The sequence below is a fragment of the Balaenoptera musculus genome, chromosome 11 (genome assembly GCF_009873245.2).
Source record: "Balaenoptera musculus isolate JJ_BM4_2016_0621 chromosome 11, mBalMus1.pri.v3, whole genome shotgun sequence".
In the NCBI taxonomy this organism is placed as follows: Eukaryota; Metazoa; Chordata; class Mammalia; order Artiodactyla; family Balaenopteridae; genus Balaenoptera; species Balaenoptera musculus.
In genome coordinates this window covers 8,381,966-8,404,061 of record NC_045795.1, presented here as the reverse complement: position 1 = coordinate 8,404,061, position 22,096 = coordinate 8,381,966, and the positions used below count along the sequence as shown (strand labels likewise).

The window sequence follows — 22,096 nt, the reverse complement described above, 5'->3', positions numbered from 1 at the left end:
GATGAGTCCCTTGTAGTTATGCTACCCATTCCAAGTTCCTAAAATAAAGGTGATTAACAGATGATTCCAAAAGGAAACTTCTGGAAGCTGACAAAAATGGGCTGCTTTAGGCTCTGCGGAAGAATGGGGTTTTATGCTGTTGTATTCTTCCACAGGGCCTTTTACATAGACATGATGAAATTTTAAAAGGCAAGGCACAGTCTAGGTAGTGTAGTTGTGAAAGATGCTGGGGCCCTCCTGCCTTGAACCACTCTAACCACAACAGAAATCAAATGAAGAACCAAAGCACTGATGCTCAGCCAGGTGTCCTCCCCTCCCGACACCTCCTTTCCCTCTCTTTCCCACTTTCCCAGCCAACTTAAATCATCCCGGTGTTATTGCTGTCTCCAGGGGTTAAGGTTTCTCTCTCAGGGCTACTGTTTTGGGTTGGTCTCAGCCTATCAGTAGAGATGCTATCAGCTAGGAATGCCTGGGAGTGCTCACCTGGGCCCCTGCTACTGCTAGGAGCCCCCGCAGACATTTCCCCACTGAAGCAGCAGTTGAGACTGGACCAGGGGCTTCCCTGGTGGCACAGTGGTTGGGAATCTGCCTGCCAGTGCAGGGGACACGGGTTCGAGCCCTGGTCTGGGAAGATCCCACATGCCGCGGAGCAACTGGGCCCGTGAGCCACAATTACTGAGCCTGCGCGTCTGGAGCCTGTGCTCCGCAACGGTAGAGGCCGCAATGGTGAGAGGCCCGCGCACCGCAATGAGGAGTGGCCCCCACTTGCCACAACTAGAGAAAGCCCTCGCACAGAAACGAAGACCCAACACAGCCAAAAATAAAAATAAATTAATTAATTTAAAAAATAAAAATAAAATAAAATAAAGTGAGACTGGACCAGCCCTTGTGGTTCTTGTTATGATTGCAGGGCACACCTCACTGACAACCATCAGGGAACTTTGAAAAGCCAAGGTACCTAACTCACGAGTCCTTGGGGCCAACAGCGAGGTCGTGGGGACAGAGAGAGAGAGAGAACACAACCTGGGGTTCTGCCTTTATCGGGGTCGAGGGTGGGGTGCCTAGGGTTTCGTGGATTCACTCTTTATTGGTGAATTTAAAACATGAGTGGGAATTAAAGCACAGGAAGGGGGAAGCATGGTGACTCAAATGGCCAGCAGTGTAGGTCACCCAGGGCTTTCTACCAGGGGAACTTCATGGGGGGTGTGGCCTGGCTCTGATCTAGCTGTGTAGCTGGCAAAGTGTTTATTCCAGATGAACGTCTTTGAAATGGATGCCTCCGTAATCAAAAGGTTAATGTCATGCACTTACGAAACAATAAAAACACTGATTGTCTGGCACTCACACCGCAGCTACCCTGTGAGAAAGTATCACTTCAACCGAAGGCCACTCCCTACCACCTGAGCGCCGTCCTGAAGCTGAGCCATCCCCTGTCTCGTGTAGGCAGTCTGCTCACCTCCAGACAGTGTCCTACACATTCAGTTCTACCAACGTACGTGACAGGTCGTTCGTCTGGCCACTGTCTTCATCCAGGAGGGCAAATTCTTGATTATTCTGTTGCTTTTCTCTGTCACTTCATGCTCTGCAATCTTGATTAGCTGATAATGTGCTCTGGCCCAGCTCTCCCGGGTAGGATCCAGGGGTGACCCTTATCTCTATGTCTCTTAGACAACTCCCAGCTTGGATGGGGGCAGCCCAAGAGTTTGGGAAATTCACAGCCTGGCCCCAAACAACCCGAGTGTCACTGTGGGTGAGTGGTCCTGGGCTGGAACGTCCTCAGGACTTTGAATTTCAGCCAGGATTCTTGAGCCTCAGCCTGCGTGAGGCCTTTGGGATGGAGCTTGACGAGAATGGTCTCAGGAGGGAACCAATGTCATTTTCTCTCCTGGCATGAGAGCTTCTCCCCAACCCTGACTCCGCGGGCTCCCTCGCAGGAAGGGTCAGTCCCAGGTGGCAGAGAGACCCCAAGAATCAGCCCTTGGTGTCATTTCTAAACCGCGGTCCAGACTCAGGGTCCCACCAGCCTCTCTGGCACTGGCAAAGACATCGTTAGCTGCCGGGCCGTTGCTAGTGGAACTCACACAGGAGTCCCCAGAGGAGCTCAGCACTGCGCGTGTGTTCAGATAAGTGCAGCAGTGACGTGGTCAAGGTCTCCTACAGCTACAGTCCTGACGCAGGTGCATGTGGCAGCATTTATCTGATGCCTGTTACAGGCAAGATGCTTTGGCCATCCCTAGAGGGAGTGAAAAACCAACTGTTCCAGTAATGAAGATTGATACCATACACAAATAACTATAATAAAAAGCAGAGTGTTTAGGAATAAGAATGTGTGATTACAGACCCCAATAAAGTGCTGTGGGAGCGCAAAGAAGGAAGCGGTGACTTCCACTGGGCGGGGGAAGTAAGAAGAGGGAGAGGAGCGAGGCTTCCTTCATCTGGGCCTTGCAGGCAGCATCTTGAAAGGATTCTTACCGAGTGAGACCAATAAAAAGTCCTTCAGGGTAGCTGTTTCCCCTGGTTGAGTCAAATGGTAGAAGTTCATGACACCAGAGTTGCATATGTTATTTTATGGTGATTTGACAGTTTTTGAGGAAAGAGTGATATTCAAAATACTTCAGGAAAATATCTAAAAGTGGAAGTCTGTGGATTGATTGAATGAGGGTGAGACTGGAGGTCTCGGCTAAGAAAAAGAAGGGCTATAAGAACAAGGGATTTTTTTTAAAAATTTATTTATTTTCATTTTATTTATTTTGGGCTGCATCAGGTCTTAGTTGCGACACGCGGGATCTTCGTTGTGGTGTGCAGGCTTCTCTGTAGTTGTGGTGCGGGTTCCAGGCGCGCGCACTGGCTCTGTAGTTTGAGGCACGTGGGGTCTCTCGTTGAGGCGCGCAAGCTCAGTAGTTGTGGCTCACGGGCTTAGTTGCCCCACAGCATTTGGGATCCTAGTTCCCTGACCAGGGATCAGATCTGCATTCCCTGCATTGTAAGGCAGATTCTTTACCACTGGACCACCAGGGAAGTACACAAGAGCAAGGGATTTTTGAATGAGAATGACAGAAGGAGAAGAAGGGACAGATGATGGAGCCGATGTGAGGGGGGAGCAAACTAGAGGAGTCAGGTGTGACATTACGGAAACTTAGGGAAACAATACTGGCGTGGCTTTTGCTGACACAGCAGCACTGAAAGAACAGGAAGAGATAATCCGTTCAGTTTGAAACCTGTCCAGTATGAAGTGTCTGTCACCAGGGGATGCCTAGTAAGGTGGGGATATGATTGCAAGAAGGAATGAGAGGGGAGAGGCGGCAGAAGTCACCAGACTTTCCCCCAAAACTCGCCCTGCCCTTCAGGCTCCCCCTCCTCACATCTCCTCCTAAACACAACTTCCTTAGGGAAAGCCTTTCCTCACCATCCCTACTCGCATTCTGATTTAGGTGTCTCTGCTGGGTGATCCCATAATATCCTGTACCTCCCACCTCACAGCACTTACCACGTTTTATTGTGATCGCTGTTTCAACTTTATGGTACAGAACTTGGCCCACAGAAGATGCTTGGTAAATATCTACTGAATAGATGAGAGGAAAGAAGGGAGGGAGAGAGGAGGAAGGAAGGGTGGGAGGGAGGGAGGAGGGATGGAAGGAGGGAGGTATGGAGGGAGGGTGGGAGGGAGGGAGGAGGGAGGGATGGAGGGAGGGCGGGAGGGAGTGAGAGAGGGAGGGAGGAAGGGCAGGAGGAAGGAAGGAAGGGAGGGAGGGAGGATGGGAGGGAGGGAGGAAAATCTTAAGTTCAGAAAAGAGGTAACTCCTAAAAGTGCCAACTTACATGTTATTCACAGATGAAGTCAGAATAAAGGGGAAAAAAGACAAAAGAGTGTATGTGTAGAAAATGGACTCTAAGCCAGGACAGAACCTGTACATTTGGAAAGGAGGAGGATGGGGAGAGGGGACGAAAGGAGGAGAGACACACACAGTAAAGGAAACACGGTGATTTCAAGGGTTAGAGAAGAATCAGGACGGCGAAGGGCCACTGCGAGGGGGAAACAGGAGGCTTCAGGCCTCGGCCGGGGGCGTTAAGTGGAGCATGGAGGTCGCGCATAGTGACCACAGGGAGAGAGGGTTTTGGACTCGACCTCCAGGAGGCCTGCGGTGGGAGTCGGGGAGACAGTGAGGATGGACCCACGCACAGCCGGGCTGAGAGTGAAGGTTCAAAGAGGAGGCACCGGCGGGGGGGAGGAGGATGTGACGGCAGCTCAGAGGAGAACGGGGCACAGACCCCGTCTCCACTCGAGGAGACTGGGGACTGTTCATAACCTATGGGGAGAGAGCCGCTGGACCAGAAAGAGAAGACACATGGTAGAAGAAAGCCAGTGGGTTTGTAGGAGGACTCCAAGTCAAGGTCAGAGACAAAGGGCATTGGCCTTGAAGAGGAAGAGGGGGCAGGAAGGAGGGAAGGACAGGCAGGTGAGAGAAGCGGAGGGCCCCCCTTGGCTGAGCCAAGGTCATTTGCTGACTGAGGGAGTCAGGTAGGAGGGGCAGCAGAGGTGGGACTGGGTCTTGGCAGGAGTGAAAACGGTGTGGAAATCCCTCTCTGGCTAAATAGGAAAGAATGTTGATGCGCAGGAGGCCTGGACCCCACAGAGCCCTTAAAATAGCAGCACGCAGGCTCTGGAGGTGCGCTCCTTTCCAGCAGCCCTCAGGTGTCCAGGGGAGAGTGAGCTCAACAAGATTTTCCGGGAAAAGGAAAAGGCTTTGCATCCATTCCAGGAATGGTGCCGAGCAGTGACGTCAGACTAGTAGAGCAGCTGGGATGACCAAGTCGCTGCCCGCAGGGGTGGCCGGCCCGCTCTGCCACCTCCGCCTGGTGACCTGCCTAGTTTTCGCCCCTGCAGCTGCTCCCTCTATCCAGCAGTGAGCACCCTGGGAGTCATGACCCCGGTCGCATCTGGGGCCAGCCCAACCGCAAGAAAGAGCAGGGAACTCCCTGCAGGAAGGCACAACTGGGTGTGCCCTGGAAATACCTTACTACTTTGGAATTGCTGCCTATTTCACTGTTGGAGATGAGCCTTTGAAATCACAGTGAGGAGACAGACACAGTAAAGAGAGAGGCCATTCATCGTGGTCACCTGTGGACTGGCTTAGACTCATGCTGACTCCTAAAAATTAGCCGATATCAGCTATCCCAGGAAATGAGAGTGGCGCAAGGTCACTGGGACAGGCTATTTCGGAAGATAAGAAAGAGGGCAGAAGTGGACAGGCGCTGCAGTGAACTAGACAGCAAGACCCCTTGGGATTTTAGGGTGAAGGGAAGGAAATGGAGATGCAGAGCCTACAGAAAGAGGAGGTAGACTGGAACAAAAGCAAAACAAAACCCTGTATGCTCCGTAATTTTACTTGGAGTTGACTCTTTGGGGGGCAGTGGAGTATTTTGAGAAAAAAAAAACCTATTATCAGAGAATTTTGCAGAACACAGAGTGGGATTAGCTCAGTTTCTTCTGTCAAAATAATCCATGCAGGTACAACGGAATAAAGTCAGGGAGTACTGGAGTGAAAACAGGAAATACAAAAATCAAAGGAGATCTGGACTGGGCATCCAGACCTGCTGGCTTACCCTGCACTCATGTCCCCTTGGGCAGACAGTCAGCAGGTTTCTGCAAGCCCCTCCCTTTCTCCTGAGAGCTCAGTTTTATTGAGCACATTACATGTGCTCTCTCATTTAATTATCCCAACCACCCTGCGAAGCAGGTACTGTTGTTCCTCCCATCACAGAGATGCGGAAACTGAGGCCCAGAGAAATTTAGTAACTTGTCCAGGGTCGCTCATAGAGTAAGTAGCAGAGTCCAGACTCAGATTCAGGCCAATATGACTGAAGTCTGTGCTCTTAAGTGGAAGCTTCATCACCTCCCAGGTGCTGCCTTTTCCTGGAGACAGTAAGGAAAATAAGAAGGAAGAAAGGAGCAAGGAAGGAAGGAGGAAGGAGGGGGAAGGAGGGAGGCTGTATGGGAACATTTTGAGAATTGAGAAATGGTTCTGCAGACACATTCCAATAGGCAAGGGATGCAGTTACACCAGATGCAAGAGCAAAGCTCCAGTACCAACCGGTCCAGAAAGATGAGCTTCTGGGCACGCAGGCCCCCAAAGTGTACACCACAGACTTGGATATTTTTACCCCTGGCTTATCCCCCCCACCTTCTTGCCTCCCTTCCAAGTATTAGTAACATAACATTCTTTGATAATTTTTCCTTTTAAAGGAGATACTACTCTTACTAAAAGGTCAACCACCTAAAAATACTTTGCTCTGATTTTCCATGAGCTTTTCTGCATGACTTCTTTGCTTCAAGTCTTGCCTGGGAGAAACAACTGGAACATTTTCCACCCACAGAGAGCCGTTTTCCAGGCACTGGTGCCACGGTTTCTCTTCTCCTTGTTCCTTCCCTGCTTTACCCCCTTTGGTCTTATCAGTAACTTTCAGAAGAACCGAAAGAAAGATTTTATTTTTAAAGAGAGAAACATTGCTTTGACATTTAAAGGCAAAGGCCCTGCATTCCTTTTTAGTAAATCCCTTTACAAAAGCAAAGGCAGGGTGCAGTTGCGCGTGAGTTATTGAAATGAGAGTTTTCCTTGGAGCAGGCCCTCCAGGTGCCACGGAGCACCTACCTGTGGACAGCTCAGCAGCTGTGCGCCAGATAGAGAGCTTTGAGAGGTGCAGGTTTCCCCTGCAGTCCACAAGTAGAGCGTTCTTATGAAACCTTTCGTAAGCTGAAATGGCATAAAGCAAAGAAGAAATGACCTTAAGACACATCTTGCAAATAGATGCACAAAATAAATCGAGATAAAGCATCAATGTTATTTTTGCTTTTTGCCTTTATTCTTAAAATTAAAAATCGTCTTCAAATTTCTTTCAGTTTGCGAAAACAGGTACAGGCATATCTCAGAGATATTCTAGGTTCAGTTCCAGACCATCACAATAAAGCAAGTCACATGGTATTTTTGGTTTTCCAGTGCATGTAAAAGTAATGTTTACACTATACATAGTCTAGTCTATTAAGTGTGCAATAGCATTATGTCTAAAAAACAATGTGCATACCTTGATTTAATAATACTTTCTTGGGACTTCCTGGTGGCGCAGTGGTTAAGAATCTGCCTGCCAATGCAGGGGGCACGGGTGCTGCAACTACTGAAGCCCACGTGCCTAGAGCCCGTGCTCCACAACAAGAGAAGCCACCGCAATGAGAAGCCCGTGCACCGCAACAAAGAGTAGCCCCCACTCGCCACAACTAGAGAAAGCCCATGCGCAGCAGCGGAGACCCAATGCAACCAAAAAAAACCAAAAAAGTGTATTGCAGTGCTTGCTTCAGCAGCACATATACTAAAATTGGGACGATAGAGAGAAAATCCGCACGGCTTCTGCACAAAGGATAACACACAAATTCATGAAGCAGTCCATTTTTTTGAAAAAAAAAATTTAATCCTTTGAGCAGCAAAAAAATTTTTTAAATACTTTCTTGCTAAAAAATACTAACCATCATCTTATCTTTCAGTGAGTCGTAGCAGTAACATCAAATATTACTGATCACAGATCACCACGGCAAATATAATAGTGAAAAAGTTTGAAATAGTGTGAGAATTAGCAAAATGTGACACAAAGACATGAAGCAAGCAGATGCTGTTGGAAAAATGCTGCCACTAGACTTCCTCCTCCAGTGTAGTCATCCCTACACCATGGTGCTGGTTCCCTCCTGAACAGAGTCAGCCTAACGTTTTTCACCAGTGTCATGAGTAATTTTTCATTAACACATTCTTTCACCAAACCCAGGGCACTGACAGGGGGCTGGGGGCGGGGACCTGGCTGGGGTGCTCTGGCCAGGCAACCCGAGGCCACGGGCCCTGAGGGGAGGTTGGGGTCCCTAAATACCACGTTCACCTCCATCCCAGGTGTGCCTGCAGCAAACTCTTGCCCTCAAGGTGTCAAATTCTCCTCATGTCCTATTAAACTTTCAACCTGTTACTACTTCCCAGTCAAGGAGGGTTTTTGGTTTTGGTGGTGTTTTTTTTTTTCTGCCATTAAAAATTTTTCAGTTTAAGTATGAAAAGTAGTCTGCCTTTTTTTGGTTCAAGATTTTTGATGTTTTGAGGGTATCTTTCAGGCCAAAAACAGTCCTCATGGGAAATTCTTGTAAGACTCAGGAACTTAGGAGGCCAGGAGTGAACAGTAGAAAGTAGAGGTGCCCAGGGGAGGGTGAAAGTAAAAGATGAGTTCTATTAGTTTTTAGCCTTTTTCCCTCAGGATCATCTCCTCCCATAAGGAGTTTCCTTTTAGCACAATACTCTCCTGAGTTTTTAGAACTGGGTAAAGATCATCTGATCTATCCCGGACACACCAATGCTCTTTACAAGCAAGAAGAAAAAAGGCCACAGAGGCTGAGATAGAGGTGAAAGTACTTGCTGAAAGTCCCAACACTTTCCAGGAACAGGATCAGGATGGGAATCTCCAAGTCTTAACTCTCAGCTCCTGGCAGAGCTCAGCGGAGCAGAGCACAGCGCTCTGACTTAAAAGAAGCTGTTAACTTGTCCAAGGACATTTTCAAAGAGTTCTTTATTTTATTTATTTGTTGTTTTATAATTTAAAAAAAATTTTTATTCGAGTATAGTTGATTTACAATGTTGGGTTAGTTTCAGGTGTACAGCAAAGTGAATCAGTTATACATATACATATATCCACTCTTTTTTAGATTCTTTTCCCATATAGGCTGTTACAGAGTATTGAGAAGAGTTCCCTGTGCTATACAGTAGGTCCTTATTTGTTATGTATTTTATATATAGTAGTGTGTATATGTCAATCCCAGTCTCCCAATTTATCCCTCCAATCCCCTTTCCCCCCAGTAACCATAGTTTGTTTTCTATATCTGGGACTCTATTTATGTTTTGTAAGTTTATTTGTATCATTTTATTAGATTCCACATATAAGTGATATCATATGGTATTTGTCTTTCTCTGTCTGACACTTCACTTAGTATGATAATCTCTAGGTCCATCTATGTTGCTGCAAATGGCATTATTTCATTCTTTTTTTTTTGGCTGAATAGTATTCCATTGTATACATATACTGCATCTACTTCATCCATTCCTCTGTCAATGGACATTTACGTTGCTTCCATGTCTTGGCTATTGTAAATAGTGCTGCAACGAACATTGGGATGCATGTATCTTTTCGACTTATGGTTTTCTCCAGATATATGCACAAGAGTGGGATTGCTGGATCATATGGTACTTCTATTTTTAGTTTTTTAAGGAACCTCCATACTGTTCTCCGTAGTGGTTGTACCAATTTACATTCCCACCAACAGTGTAGGAGGGTTCCCTTTTCTCCAGCATTTATTGTTTGTAGACTTTTTGATGATGGCCATTCTGACTGGTGTGAGGTAATACCTCATTTTAGTTTTGATTTGCATTTCTCTAGTAATTAGTGATGTTGAGCATCCTTTCATGTGCTTTTTGGCTGTCTGGATGCCAAGGACTTTTTTTTTAAACCGAAGTATAGTTGATTTACAATATTGTGTTAGTTTCAGATGTACAGCATAGTGATTCAGTTATTTTTTTCAGATAATATTTCATTATAGGTTATTACAAGATATTGAATACAGTTCCCTGTGCTATACAGTAAATCCTTATTGCTTATCTATTTTATGTACAGTAGTTTTATCTGTTAATCCCTGGACTTTTTCATTAGTTCACCTCATTTGAGTCCTGACGTTCTGAAGATTTGCTTACACAGGAATTTTTGTGTAGAAATAACCTAGTAGTTGTATTTGGCAATTTGCAAATAAGCCACTTAACTGGCATTTTATAGCTGCTGGGAAAGGAGCTCCTGCTACTTCTCTCTCTGTGATAATCAGGGAACACAGTGAGCCGGGGAAACCAAACGTCAGCTCACAATGGGAAACGCAGGGAACTCACTCTCAGGGCTCCTGCACTTTACTGGCATGCCTGATGTGGAGGCAGCCACCGAATAGACACTGCAGTTTGCAAATACACCCTAAACCAGAATCACCTGACTCAGCTTATTTCATGAAAATATCAACTGGAGCCATCTCAGTCTAAAGGTTCATTTCAAAATGTGGATATATTATATATGTGTAATATAAATATATACATATATACACAGTCGTCCCTCTGTGTCCTCAGGCTCTGCATCCTGGGATTCAACCAACAGTGGATGGGAAATATTCAAGAAAAAAATTCCAGAAAGTTCCAAAACGCAAAACTTGAATTTGCTGCACATTGACAACTATATACATACCACTTACATGGTATTTACAACTATTTACACAGCATTTACATTTTATTAGGTATTGCAAGTAATCTGGAGAGGATTTAAAGTATATGGGAGGAGCATCATCCACCAGAGGGCAGACAGAGGAAGCAAGAAGAACTACAATCCTGTAACCTGGATTGGAACGAAAACCACATTCACAGAAAGATAGACAAAATGAAAAGGCAGAGGACTATGTACCAGATGAAGGAACAAGATAAAACCCCAGAAAAACAACTAAATGAAGTGGAGATAGGCAACCTTACAGAAAAAGAATTCAGAATAATGGTAGTGAAGATGATCCAGGACCTCAGAAAAAGAATGGAGGCAAAGATTGAGAAGATGAAAGAAGTGTTTAACAAAGACCTAGAAGAATTAAAGAACAAACAAACAGAGATGAACAATACAATAACTGAAATGAAAACTACACTAGAAGGAATCAATAGCAGAATAACTGAGGCAGAAGAACAGATAAGTGACCTGGAAGACAGAATGGTGGAATTCACTGCCGTGGAACAGAATAAAGAAAAAAGAATGAAAAGAAATGAAGACAGCCTAAGAGACCTCTGGGACAACATTAAACACAACAACATTCACGTTATAGGGGTCCCAGAAGGAGAAGAGAGAGAGAGAAAGGACCCGAGAAAATATTTGAAGAGATTATAGTCAAAAACTTCCCTAACATGGGAAAGGAAATAGCCACCCAAGTCCAGGAAGCTCAGAGAGTCCCAGGCAGGATAAACCCAAGGAGAAACACGCCAAGACACATAGTAATCAAACTGACAAAAATTAAAGACAAAGTATTAAAAGCAACAAGGGAAAAATGACAAATAGCATAAAAGGGAACTCCCATAAGGTTAACAGCTGATTTCTCAGCAGAAACTCTGCAAGCCAGAAGGGAGTGGCACGATATATTTAAAGTGATGAAAGGGAAGAACCTACAACCAAGATTACTCTACCCGGCAAGCATCTCATTCAGATTTGATGGAGAAATCAAAAGCTTTACAGACAAGCAAAAGCTAAGAGAATTCAGCACCACCAAACCAGCTCTACAACAAATGCTAAAGGAACTTCTCTAAGTGGGAAACACAAGAGAAGAAAAGGACCTACAAAAACAAACCCAAAACAATTAAGAAAATGGTCATAGGAACATACATATCAATAATTACCTTAAATGTGAGTGGATAAATGCTCCAACCAAAAGACACAGACTGGCTGAATGGATACAAAAACAAGACCCATGTATATGCTGTCTACAAGAGACCTACTTCAGACCTAGGGACACATACAGACTGAAAGTGAGGGGTTGGAAAAAGACATTCTATGCAAATGGACATCAAAAGAAAGCTGGAATAGCAATACTCATATCAGATAAAATAGACTTTAAAATAAAGAATGTTACAAGAGACAAGGAAGGACACTACATAATGATCAAGGGATCAATCCAAGAAGAAGATATAACAATTATAAATATATATGCACCCACCATAGGAGCACCTCAATATATAAGGCAAATGCTAACAACGGTAAAAGAGGAAATTGACAGTAACACAATAATAGTGGGGGACTTTAACACCTCACTTACACCAATGGACAGATTATCCAGACAGAAAATTAACAAGGAAACACAAGCTTTAAATGACACAATAGACCAGATAGATTTAATTGATATTTATAGGACATTCCATCCAAAAACAGCAGATTACACTTTTCTCAAGTGCATACGGAACATTCTCCAGGATAGATCATATCTTGGGTCACAAATCAAGCCTCAGTAAATTTAAGAAAATTGAAATCATATCAAGCATCTTTTCCGACCACAACGCTATGAGATTAGAAATAAACTACATGGAAAAAAAACGTGAAAAGCACAAACACATGGAGGCTAGACAGTACGTTACTAAGTAACCAAGAGATCACTGAAGAAATCAAAGAGGAAATCAAAAAATACCTAGAGACAAATGACAATGAAAACACGATGATCCAAAACCTATGGGATGCAGCAAAAGCAGTTTTAAGAGGGAAGTTTATAGCAATACAATCCTACCTCAAGAAACAAGACAAATTTCAAATAAACAATCTAAACTTACAACTAAAGCAATGAGAGAAAGAAGAACAAACAAAACCCAATGTTAGTAGAAGGAAAGAAATCATAAAGATCAGAGCAGAAATAAATGAAATAGAAACAAAGAAAACAATAGCAAAGATCAATAAAACTAAAAGCTGGTTCTTTGAGAAGATAAACAAAATTGATAAACCTTTAGCCAGACTCATCAAGAAAAAGAGGGAGGGACTCCCTTGGTGGCACAGTGGTTGAGAATCAGCCTGCCAATGCAGGGGATGTGGGTTCGAGCCCTGGTCTGGGAAGATCCCACATGCTGCAGAGCAGTTAAGCCCTTGTGCCACAACTATGAGCCTGCGCTCTAGAGTCCAGAAGTGACAACTGCTGAGCCTGCGTGCCACAACTACTGAAGCCTGCACACCTAGAGTCAGTGTCCTACAATAAGAGAAGCCACCACAGTGAGAAGCCCGCGCGCCGCAACGAAGAGTAACCCCCGCTTGCTGCAACTGGAGAAATCATGTGTGCAGCACAAAGACCCAATGCAGCAAAAAAATAATTAATTAAAAAAGGAAAAGAGGGAGAGGACTCAAATCAATAAAATTAGAAAAGAAAAAGGAGAAGTTACAACGGACACCGCAGAAATACAGAGTATCATAAGAGACTACTACAAGCAACTCTATGCCAAAATAATGGACAACCTGGAAGAAATGGACAAATTCTTAAGAAGGTATAACCTTCCAAGACTGAGCCAGGAAGAAACAAAAAATATAAACAGACCAACCACAAATAATGAAATTGAAACTGTGATTAAAATCTTCCAACAGGACTTCCCTGGTGGCGCAGTGGTTAAGAATACGCCTGGCAATGCAGAGGACATGGGTTCGAGCCCTGGTCCGGGAAGATCCCACATGCCGCAGAGCAACTAAGCCCATACGCCACAACTACTGAGCCTGTGCTCTAGAGCCCACGAGCCACAACTACTGAGCCCACATGCCACAACTACTGAAGCCCGCGCTCCTAGAGCCCGAGCTCTGCAACAAGAGAAGCCACCGCAATGAGAAGCCCATGCACTGCAATGAAGAGTAGCCCCCACTTGCCGCAACTAGAGAAAACCTGCGTGCAGCAATGAAGACCCAACACTGCCAAAACTAAATAAATAAATAAATTTATTAAAAGAAAAAAAGAAAGAAATCTTCCAACAAACAAACTCCAGGACCAGATGGCTTCACAGGTGAATTCTATCAAACATTTACAGAAGAGCTAACACCCATCCTTCTCAAACTCTTCCAAAAAATTGCAGTGGAAGGAACACTCCCAAACTCATTCTAGGAGGCCACCATCACCCTGATACCAAAACCTGACAAAGATACTACAAAAAAAGAAAATTACAGGCCAATATCACTGGTGAATATAGATGCAAAAATCCTCAACAAAATACTAGCAAACAGAATCCAACACCACATTAAAAGGATCATACATCATAATCAAGTGGGATTTATCCCAGGGATGCAAGGATTGTTCAATATACGCAAATCAATCAATGTGATACACCATATTAACAAACTGAAGAATAAAAACCATATGATCATCTCAATAGATGCAGAAAAAACTTTTGACAAAATTCAACACCCATTTATGATAAAAACTCTCCAGAAAATGGGCATAGAGGGAAGCTACCTCAACATAATAAAGGCCATATTTGACAAACCCACAGTAAACATCATTCTCAATGGTGAAAAACTGAAAGCATTTCCTCTAAGATCAGGAACAAAACAAGGATGTCCACTCTCGCCACTATTATTCACCATAGTTTTGGAGGTCCTAGCCATGGCAGTCAGAGAAGAAAAAGAAATAAAATGAATCCAAATTGGAAAAGAAGAAGTAAAGCTGTCACTGTTTGCAGATGACATGATACTATGCATAGATAATCCTAAAGGTGCCACCAGAAAACTACTAGAGATCATCAATGAATTTGGTAAAGTTGCAGGATACAAAATTAATGCACAGAAATCTCTTGCATTCCTATACACTAACAACGAAAAATCAGAAAGAGAAATTAAGGAAACAATCCCATTCACCTTTGCAACAAAAAGAATAAAATACCTAGGAATAAACCTACCTAAGGAGGTAAAAGACCTGTACTCAGAAAACTATAAGACATTGATGAAAGAAATCAAAGATGACACAAACAGATGGAGAGATATACCATATTCTTGGATTGGAAGAATTAACATTGTGAAAATGACTATACTACCCAAAGCAATCTACAGATTCATTGCAATCCCTGTCAAATTACCAATGGCATATTTTACAAAACTGGAACAAAAAATCTTAAAATTTGTATGGAGACACAAAAGACCCTGAATAGCCAAAGCAATCTTGAGGGAAAAAAACGGAGCTGGAGGAATCAGACTCCTTGACTTCAGACTATACTACAAAGCTACAATAATAAGGACAATATGGTACTGGCACAAAAACAGAAATATAGATCTATGGAACAAGATAGAAATCCCAGAGATAAACCCACGCACCTATGGTCAACTAATCTATGACAAAGGAGGCAAGGATATACAATGGAGAAAAGACAGTCTCTTCAACAAGTGGTGCTGGGAAAACTGGACAGCTATATGTACAAGAAAGAAATTAGAACACTCCCTAACACCATACACAAAAAGAAACTCAAAATGGATTAAAGAACTAAATGTAAGACCGGACACTATAAAACTCTTAGAGGAAAACGTAGGAAGAACCCTCTTTGACATAAATCACAGCAAGATCTTTTCTGACCCACCTCCCAGAGTAATGGAAATAAAAACAAAAATAAACAAATGGGACCTAATGAAACTTAAAAAGCTTTTGCACAGCAAAGGAAACTATAAACAAGATGAAAAGACAACGCTCAGAATGGGAGAAAATATTTGCAAACGAATCAATGGACAAAGGATTAATCTCCAAAATATATAAACAGCTCATGCAGCTCAACATTAAAAAAACAAACAACCCAATCCAAAAATGGGCAGAAGACCTAAATAGACATTTGGAGAAATGTCTCCAAAGAAGACATACAGATGGCCAAGAGGCACATGAAAAACTGCTCAACATCACTAATTAGTAGAGAAATGCAAATCAAAACTACAATGAGGGCTTCCCTGGTGGTGCAGTGGTTAAGAATCTGCCTGCCAATGCAGGGGACATGGGTTTGAGCCCTGGTCCAGGAAGATCCCACATGCCGCTGAGCAGCAAAGCCCGTGTGCTACAACTACTGAGCCTGCTCTCTAGAGCCTGCGAGCCATAACTACTGAGCCCGTGTGCCACAACTACTGAGGCCCGTGCACCTAGAGCCCGTGCTCTGCAACAAGAGAAGCCACTGTGATGAGAAGCCCGTGCACCACAACGAAGAGTAGCCCCCACTCGCTGCAACTAGAGAAAGCCTGCGCGCAGCAACAAAGACCCAATGCAGCAAAAAAATAAAAAATAAAACTACAATGAGCTATCACCTCACACCGATTAGAATGGGCATCCTCAGAAAATCTACAAACAACAAATGCTGGAGAGGGTGTGGAGAAAAGGGAACCCTCTTGCACTCTTGGTGGGAATGTAAACTGATACAGCCACTGTGGAGAACAGTATGGAGGTTCCTTAAACTAAAAATAGAATTACCATATAACCCAGCAATCCCACTACTGGGCATATACCCAGAGAAAACCATAATTCAAAAAGACACATGCACCCCAATGTTCATTGCAGCATTATTTACAATAGCCAGGACGTGGAAGCAACCTAAATGCCCATCGACAGACGAATGGTTAAAGAAGATGTGGTGCATGTATACAATGGAGTATCAACCATAAAAAGGAACGAAATTAGGTCATTTGTAGAGATGTGGATGGACCTAGAGACTGTCATACAGAGTGAAGTAAGTCAGAAAGAGAAAAACAAATATTGTATACTAACGCATTTTTGTGGAATCTAGAAAAATGGTACAGATGAACCGGTTTGCAGGGCAGAAATAGAGACACAGATGTAGAGAACAAACGTATGGACACCCAGGGGGGAAAGCGGGGGTTGAGGGGGTGGGTGGGTGGTGCTGGAATGAACTGGGAGACTGGGATTGACATAATACACTAATACGTATAAAATAGACAACTAATAAGAACCTGCTGTATAAATATATTAAATAATTAATTAATTAATTTAAATTTAAAAAATGAAGTATATGGGAGTATGTGCATAGGTTATATGCAAACACTATGCCATTTTACATAAGGGACTTGAGCATTCTCAGATTTTGGTATCCGTGGGAGTCCTGGAGCCAGACCCCAAGGATCCAAAGGACAACTGTATATAATATATGGCCATACTATATATGTGTATTGTAAATATATATATATATCTTAACTTTTTATTTGAAATAATTTCAGCGTTACAGAAAAGTTGCTAAAATAGTACGAAGAACTCTCATACTCTCTTTACCCAGATAAACCAGATTTTAACATTGATCCACATGTGCTTTATCATTCATTCTCTCTTTATATGTAATTATTATTATAATTTATAAATATTAATATAATTTATATAACATTAATATTAACATAATGAGTGGGTTACATACATTATTCCTCTTTACCCCTGAATGTACCAGTGTTTGCCTGAGAACAAAGATACCCTCTTATGTAACCACAGTATAGTTATGACATTCAAGAAATTTAACAGTGATGTGATATTGTTATCTAATCTACAGTTCATAAAATATGGCTATAGTGTATCCCAAAAGTCTTAGTGCAGCTTTAAGCTATTTAATGTTTTAATAAAAGGAAAAATGTTCTCCTCACTGCAGATACCATTCATGAGAACCTTCCTACCGATTTATACTAAAACCAAATCATTTTCTCCATAAATTATTTATTGATCTAGCTATTTTTAGTTTGTTTATCACCTAGCACTGAAAGCTTCTAAATACCTGTTTATAAATCCAGGAAGATATTCTGACAATCCTGCTGGTATCAAGTTGATTTGAAAGATGTGATATTTTATTATAAATGCAATTAATCAATAGGAAGTTAAAAAGGTAAAATATAGGCTTTAAAGTTTTAGCAGGATTTGGGCTTCTGGGGTACACAAGAATGAAAATGTGGACTAGGAATGTTCTTTATGAAAGTTACCCCAGTGCCCATAAGGCTAGGAAATGCACGGTTAACAGCCGCACCAGAACCCAACAGCAAGAGTCGCTAACCAGGGTACAGCACCATCTTGTTGCAATGTTCTTCCTTCTTAAAGCGAAGGGGAAAGTGATGTTTTCCACTGGGAGGGTGTGTGTGTGTGTGTGTGTGTTTGTAGTCATTTCATAATAACGTAACACAGAATTGTAGCAATACCACCTACTTACCCTCAGGCACACTGGATCTTACCTCCCTTTCTTCAGAGATGTCTTACCAAGTCAAGGCTTCCCCCCAACAATCAATCACTCTCTCTCTCTCTCTCTCTCTCTCCTCCTCTTTCTCCCCCTCTCCCTCTGTCACCTTTCCCTCCCTCTCCATTGGCTTTTTTCCTTATGACCTGGAGCCTACTCAAGTCTTTCCCCGGGGGCCAAATCCAGGTACACCTCACCTGGAGCAGGCTTCAGCGGTGGGTGTCGTGCCTGGGGGGAGGTGGAACTGGAACGTGCAGGGTCAGAGACAAGGGACCGAATGGACACATGAGGAAGGAGCTACCGCGTGAGGAGAAAGTGAGGCCTTCAGTCCAGAAGGAGAGAGCCTGGGTTGATGGGAGGAAGTTAAAATTAACTTTATAAAATCCCCCACATAGAGACAGTGTACGGAGAGAAACAATACATCAAAGGACATAAATACATTTCTGGCTACTAATAGCTACTTGCTAAATGTCTTATTGTCTAAAATAAACTCTCACGCATAAGAGTTTACTTTTACTTATTTGCAGTGCCTTGAGCCCGGGTAGTGTCCTGATAAGAGACATTACAGAGAATTCCCATCCGGCATTCCTTCCCCCAATTAACTAGCTTTAAAAAGAAGAAAGGGAGAAGCTACAAAGGGAATTTTAGTTTTCCAGCTCTAGGCAAAAACTGCCGGGTTGGGGTCAATTGGTTTCACCTCCCTCTGACCGTCTTCTTTGCTTGGGAGGTAATGGGCAGATTGGGTTTCAAAAAGTCATACTCTCAGAGCCAGCCCCGGTGACTGCCTCCGTCTGTTGATGACAGCAGACACCAATGCTGATGAGGAGAATGGAGAGAGAAGGGCCTCACCAGTGACCAAATAACGCAACAACTCAAGTTAAGAAGGAAAAATAGGGTAGCAGTATGGTTCTCTCCGTTGTGGGCAATCAGGGCGGTGCGGACTCAGGGGTCCTGCGAGGCACACGCAGCGTGCCGGTCACGTTGCTGGAGAACTACAGATCAGAATGATCCCCAAGTGCAGGGCTTTATTGAGCACGTCTGCAGCTGTGTTTTATTCCAACAGCACCGTCACTTTACAAGTACTGCCCTGTGGAAGCCTCACAACAACCTGGAGTGGCTTTTGAAATCATGTCATACGTGAGGAGACTAAGGTTCCGAGAGATCATGTAACTTTCTCAGGCTCATAAGTGGCAATAATAGGTGGGAACAGACGGAGGATTCTGACTCAAAAGCCCTCGTTCTTTCCCACTAATATCTAGGAAGCTGACACGATGATGTAAAAGCAGCCACACTACCCCACACGCGCCTTCCGTGAATTTCAGACGGAGGTGCACTTTTCCTTCTCAAAAAGTTTCAGTGGTTTTCCTCTGCCTGTAGGATAACGTTCAAATTTATGTGCCTGGTATCTGGTGTGTGTTTACGTTTCAGTCTTACCTTCCACTGTCTCCCACTTCAGCCTCACCTGTCTGTAACTCACTTCACATATCCTGATCCCCCCACCTGGGTTTCCGTTGTTCTCCCACCTGATCTATCCATGTCCACCCTTTTCCTCTTCATTATGGGCCACCACTTCTGCCTTTAAAAACATCCTTCAAGGCCTGTCCTGTTGCCAAATCATCTGTGGAGCTGCCCCTGAACTTCCCAGTCGCCAGGGGTCTCTTCCTTTGCTGCAATGCTGTGACATTTAGCCAGCACCTCTCATTGGACACTTGCCAGATGCAACCTTGGATTTTATATGAGGGTCCCATTTAATATGACTAACTTGAGCCTGGGCCATGCATAGCAAATGCCATCCAGGGAGCCTGGGCCCGGGAAGTCCCCAAAGGACGTGTAAATTAGGAAGCGCCTGGCACAGACCTGCCGAACATGACACCACAGGGCTGGGAAGGAACCGCTATGCAGAGTCCAAGCAAAGGATGAGGAACCAGAGGTCAGCAGACATTGGAGGCCAGAGAGGAGCAGCACTGGGAATCAAAAACTCAGGTTAGGGCTTCCCTGGTGGCGCAGTGGTTGGCAGTCTGCCTGCCAATGCAGGGGACACGGGTTCGAGCCCCGGTCTGGGAAGATCCTACATGCCACGGAGCAGCTAGGCCCGTGAGCCACAACTACTGAGCCTGCGCGTCTGGAGCCCGTGCTCCGCAACAAGAGAGGCCGCGATAGTGAGAGGCCCGCGCACCGCGATGAAGAGTGGCCCCCGCTTGCCGCAACTAGAGAAAGCCCTCACACAGAAACGAAGACCCAACATAGCAATCAATCAATCAATCAATCAATCAATCAATCTTTTAAAAAAAAAAAAAAAACTCAGGTTAAAACTTAGATATTAAAACCCTGCATCAGATTTAGTGTGACTGAGCCGGAGATCTACCTGGGAATGCCAGGTAGAACTTTTAAAACATGCTTGGACATGCTTTCTAGGAGTCCACAGAATCAGCAAGCGAGAGATTTCTCTTATTGCGATAGACATTCTTCAGAGAATTCATGGCAATGAAACAAAGCCAAATAGGGTTCCTCACTCAAAGCTTTTCAAAGTCTTTAACATGCTTGTGTGAATTGTGAATCTCTAAGACAGGGATGTTGAAGACAAGTTTTATCGAACTCACTTGTCTAGCTAATTCTTTTTCTCAGGAGCCTCTCCCAGTGAAGGCTCTGCAGCACACACTTAACACGTGCTATTTACATTTAGTCTGACCCATGTTTCACTGTGGTTTAAAAAACAGATAAGCCTGGGAAGTTTTAAAGAGATTGGGCCTTATTTTACCAAACTTATCATTGTATAAAAAGCCATATTTATTGGTAGCTTTGGACAAAAGGATGACCCCAGACTGGATTAGTAACAGCTAAGATAACCGTCGAATTTTTTGAGGTATACGTCATAAAACTGGAACCTCACCAGATGATTTGATACATTTCTCAGGTTGATATTTGATATTTTCCAACATTAAAGGTATTAGCTTGATTGTCCTCATTTTAGCTTATGGAAAAAGCCCTGCTTTAGTGACAGAACCTATTTGAAGGGCTTATCTTGTTAACTTTGGGGACCGTTCTTTTGAAAAAAATCTTGTCTACCTGGACCCTCTTAATTCTCCATCTACTGTGCGTGTAAAGAAACCCTCTGACTCTCGACCACCTCTGCCCCCTTCTGGACATGGTGAGTGAATACAAGGTTTATATCCATTTGAGAAAGAAACGCTTTAAAATATAAAGAGATATTTGCAAAGTGGTACAAATTTCAATGTCAGGCAAAAATTCTTTTAGGGTTACTTGTCAGCTTATTATCTCTGCCTCTTGTCCTTCCATTGTAGATGGGCTGTCGTAACGTTGAGCTGGTCTTTGTTTATGGGCACTGTTGTAATCTAAATTTCTGTTCAAGCTTTTAATAGTTTCCCAATACAGTTTCAGATACCACAAACAGATTCCTGATGTCATGGGTGGATGTGTTTTTTCTTGATCCTGATTCTGAGGTTAATCAGCATGCTGTTCATTTTTTCCATCATAGCCAACAAACCTGCTGCTGACATACTGCAGGCCTCAGTCTACAGATGTAAAACACTGCCTCCCATTTCTGTGATACCAAAATTACACTTTTTTCTTTTGGTCTGTTTTGGATTCAAAATGTCCAGGAAGACTTAAATGTTTTGCTTTGACTTGGCAACTTTTCCTGTCCAGATAATTGGTGGTATGGATAAACCAGTTAAGGTGACACAAGGGTCTCTGAAAATCATGCTGTTTTATTTATGAGAGAAAATATCTGCTCAGTTAAGCGAAATCTTGGAAAACAATTAAATTTGGTGGCACCTCTACTGATAATGAGCATTCTGTCAACACTGTCATGTAACTCTTACGTCTGAAGATGTCCATCACAAGTAAGATATTTCTGATAGAAGAAAACAGGTTAATGCCCCAATAAGATCTTGTGTGAACACATTTGGGCCTTTCTGCATCCTTAAGAGTTAAAAACTCTTAAGCCAAAGCATTGTGGCAGGAGAATGAGCCAATCATGGGTTACCCAGGAAGTGATCAGTTTCCACGGGGATCTCTTCAGGCCTCTAGGCTGCTGCGGCCACTTCAGGTCTGCTCTTATTACTGGCATTTGTCCAAACAGCTGCCCAGTTCTCATGAAAGACCTGTGTTTAACCAGGTAAATTACTTCGATTTAAAAAAAACAAACAACATTTTTTTCTTTTCCTCCAAGTAAGAAGAAATTGTGAGAGTAAAATGAGATTATAGATGTGAAAATGGTTTGAGAGTGAAAGTTGAATGCCAACATTATTACAAGGACTACCTTATCAATAATATAGGCCTTACATAGTTTATCCAGA

General features: G+C 43.5%; 1 protein-coding gene and 1 non-coding gene across 2 annotated transcripts in view; one reads left to right on the top strand and one right to left on the bottom strand.

Moving 5' to 3' along the window:
• Positions 1-7,338: 7,338 nt before the first annotated feature.
• On the top strand, positions 7,339-7,446 carry LOC118904564. The gene has a single exon (XR_005022018.1). It is a non-coding gene; the product is annotated as a U6 spliceosomal RNA (small nuclear RNA).
• Positions 7,447-18,102: 10,656 nt separating this feature from the next.
• TMEM170B (transmembrane protein 170B) overlaps positions 18,103-22,096 on the bottom strand; it is a 45,406-nt gene continuing 41,412 nt past the window's right edge. The window contains exon 4 of the mRNA XM_036868231.1: positions 18,103-18,121. The gene's annotated coding sequence lies outside the window, so the exon portion shown is untranslated. The remainder of the gene's footprint in view (positions 18,122-22,096) is intronic.